This window comes from Ictalurus punctatus, unplaced genomic scaffold, assembly GCF_001660625.3.
Source record: "Ictalurus punctatus breed USDA103 unplaced genomic scaffold, Coco_2.0 Super-Scaffold_100046, whole genome shotgun sequence".
NCBI classification, from domain to species: domain Eukaryota; kingdom Metazoa; phylum Chordata; class Actinopteri; order Siluriformes; family Ictaluridae; genus Ictalurus; species Ictalurus punctatus.
In genome coordinates, this window is record NW_026521087.1 from 2,471,581 (window position 1) to 2,475,568 (window position 3,988).

The 3,988-nt window shown below is 40.7% G+C and overlaps 1 non-coding gene across 1 annotated transcript; it reads right to left on the reverse strand.

Annotated features, from left to right (window-relative positions):
- Nucleotides 1-2,296: 2,296 nt before the first annotated feature.
- trnas-gcu (transfer RNA serine (anticodon GCU)) lies at nt 2,297-2,378 on the reverse strand. The gene has a single exon. It is a non-coding gene; the product is annotated as a tRNA-Ser (tRNA).
- Nucleotides 2,379-3,988: the final 1,610 nt, after the last annotated feature.

Genomic DNA, 3,988 nt, shown 5'->3' on the forward strand with positions numbered 1-3,988 from the left:
TTTAATTATACAACTATTGAAAAGATACACATCTACTCTAATATATTCTAACTTAATCTAACATAATTGTGTGATCTGCTCACTTGTTACCAAAAGACTTTATTTTAAGTGTGTTTGACTACTGAACAAACAACAGACACTGAACAGTAGACAATAGAAATTTCACTCGGCATACAAACGTATAATGATATTCCTGAATTGACCCTACATATGTAGTTTAAACCATTCAAATGATATTCATAATATACCGATGTTTCTTTTGAGTAAATAAGCAATTTTGTTATTTATATGTCGCTTTGGTTAAAAGCGTCTGCTAAATGAATAAATGTAAGTGTACAGTTCACTTTACCTGCCGCCTAAGAGCACTTTTTATTCTCAGGTAAAATGATGAATGTTAATCGCTGTCTGGGGAAAAAAGAAATAAACAAAAAGAGATGAAAGCCGAAAAAATAAAGCCAATAAAGTATTAACTGGTTCTCGCGGTAGCGGAGGCAATTCAAAATATAGATCTTCAAAAACAAACAAACAAACAAACAAACAAAAAACACCAAGCTTCGGAACAGCGCCATGGAATCAACATGTGGCGAAATATATATTGCATCCGTAGTGATAAGGACTACCATTGAGAATTAACTGGAAAAGTTAAGCATAACAACTTTCCGCTGCAGGAAAGTTAAGCAGAACTACTTTCAGCTAACTACCCTGGCAGCAGTGGGATTTGAACACACACCTCCGAAGTGGCTAGAGCCAAAAGCCAACGCCTTGGACCACTTGGCCACACTAACCCAGGATGATGTGGTGGTTTACCCGTTCGTGGTAAGAAGGTGACCGGGTAATTCCACCGGACAACAAGAAATCTGGCATGGGCGCGACAAATGGGCTGTTGTGAGACTAAAGTGCCTTTCGCTTAACCAGAACGACTTGTGTGCTTAGGGTTGTTGTCTTGCTGCATGGTCCACTTTCTCTTCAGATTCAGTTTACGAACAGATGTCCTGACATTTTCTTTTAGAATTTGCTGGTATTATTCAGAATTCATTGTTCAATCAATGATGGCAAGCCGTCCTGGCCCAGATGCAATGAAACAGGCCCAAACTGTAATGCTACCACCACCATTTTTCAGAAATGGGATACGGGTCTTATGCTGGAATGCAGTGTTTTCCTTCCCCCAAACATAACCCTTCTCATTTAAACCAAAAAGTTCTAGTTTGGTCTCACCTGTCCACAAAATGTTTTTTCCAGTAGCCTTGTCCATGTGATCTTTAGCAAACTGCATGCAGGAAGCAGTGTTCTTTATGGAAAGCAGTGGCTTTCTCCTTGCAATCCTGCCATGCACACCATTGTTGTTCAGTGTACTCATTATGGTGGACTCATGAACATTAACATTTGCCGATGCGAGAGAGGCCTTTAGTTTCTTAGAAGTTACCCTGGGATCCGTTGTGACCTCGTGGACAATTACATGTCTTGCTCTTGGAGTGATCTTTGTTGGTTGACCACGCCTGGGGAGGGTAACCATGCTCGTGAATTTCCTTCATTTGTACACAATCTGTCTGACTGTGGATTGGTGGAGTCCAAACACTTTAGAGATATTTTTTTTGAACTTTTCCAGCCTGATGAGCATCAACAACTCTTTTTCTGAGATCCTCACAAATTTCCTTTTTTCATACCATGATACACTTCCACAAACATGTGTTGTGAAGATCAGACTTTGATAGATCCCTGTTCTACAAATAAGACAGGGTGCTCACTCACACCTGATTGTCATCCCGTTGATTGAAAACACCTGACCCTAATTTCCCCTTCAGACTAACTGCTCATGCAGAAGCCAACAATGTCTGCACCATGCACGCTTCCTTTACAGAATGCGCTTAAGCAAGGTCTTTACAAGAAAGATAGGATCCAAACCTACATGGGCTGTGCACAGCGGATTGGCAATTCATCACCTTAACCTCTTGCTGACATAGCTCACGCATATGAAATTACACCCCAGTGTGTGGAGCAAAAAAGAGGTGCCGGTGCAGGTTCTCTGCCCCTGTCATCTGGACTGAGGAATGCGTTCTGCGTTGACGGACCTCCGGAGACGCAAGAGCCTTACAGCAACTGTGGCCAAAAAGCATTGAAATACAGCTCATGGCTGCGAAACACAAAGCCACAGTGCTGGCTTTTCACATTTCTCCACCCTCTCTAGTGCTAGCTCAGGGACCTGTACAAAGCTTTCCGTTTGTAGGCCTTGGAGGTGTGAGACAGACTGCAACAAAGCCAGACATTGTTGTAAAGAGGAGGCAAAGTAAGAAGTTTGCGATGAGGATGGGATTTGAACCCACGCATGCAGAGCACAATAGATTAGCAGTCCACCACCTTAACCTCTCGGCCACCTCATCCAAGGCCTGCCGCCTTTAACGAAAACTATGCAAATGAGGGTTTAATGTTAGCTGACTAGATGACTGCTTCTCAAATAGATTTGATTCAAGTCTTGAGGTATGAGCTGTGCTGTCATATAAACTGAAGGGTGACGATGCGGCGAGACGGCCCAAAGGTCTCACAGAACGGGACAATTCCATAGTTGAGCCGTTGCAATGCAATCCAGTCCTTGGGCGGCTAGGTACCGACTACCTATGGACTGCCCATCTCAGCGAGTTAAATTTCTTTGGAAAATGTAACTTTTACCCGTGACCTGAGAAGGATTACGCGGTATAGAAGATGGATGGATGGAAATGTAACTTTTATCCTTACCTGGATATACACAACGACTGTGGAAAAGGGGGGCATGAATTGGGACGTTCATGAGGCAGCATGCTGTGGCCAAAAAGCGTTGAAATACAGCTCACGGTTGCGAAACACGTAGCCACAGCGCTAGCTTTTCACATTTCTCCATCTCTCTCAAGGATATTCAGCTGGCCTGCCGTATTCGCGGAGAACGCGCTTAAACGACAACTCCGTCTAATATACACGAAGGCTCTTTTAAGAGTCACTTCATCGTCTCAGAAAACAGCTAATTTTATTTCTTGGGCTGTTTGAATATTTAGATAATATTTACAAAGAGAAGGGGACACACATTTATATGTATATATATATATGTATGTGTATATATATATATATATATATATATATATATATATATATATATATATATATATATATATATGCTTTATATTTCTATCAACATATAGAAATGTTTATTATTCGTTATTGATGAGTGAACTTTATTATGATAAATATACTGCTATGTATATTACATAATGTTTGTTTGTTTTATAGATGATGATGAACAGTGCAGAAGAGCCGTGTATTATCCTCATGTGAAAACTAGACAATGCACAGTAATAACGCCGATGAGCTGTGTCTATGTACAGTAGCCCAAATCTGCCTTCTGTTCCAGGCGGCGTTGTGTCTTGTGCTGGATGGAGCTTGACTGCCCTCGTGTGTCCAGTTTAAATATTAGAACGTGGTATGTAGAGAAAAGGATATATATAATATATATATATCTGTGTGTGTAAATGATGTAAACGGCTTTCTATCAACATTAGAAAAAGGTTAGTTATTAATTTTGTATTTTTATGATAAATATAGTGCTATGAATATTACATAATGTTTGTTTTTATAGAATAGCCGTTAATTGTGGTTATGTCCGAACAATACAATGCACAGTAATGAGCTGTGTCTGTAAAATAGCCCAAACCTACCTTCTGCTTCAGGTGGCGTTGTGTGTTGTGCTGGATGGAGCTTGACTGCCCTCCTGGGCCCAACCTCGGGAACGGCAATTTCCCAGCAGCGGTATTCTGTCATAAGAGTACATTTGTAGTTAGGCCCGAGTTGGGTAAGAAATATTACATGGTTTATATTACTGTGTCCCCTTTTTAACCCGTTCATGATCATTATTGTATACATTACAAAGATAAAGGTAATGTTCTTCCCTGTTTGTGGATATTCTCGAAGTGAAATAGATGAGGCCACCTAGGGAACACTAAGTTACCTAGGAGCAGTGATGAGA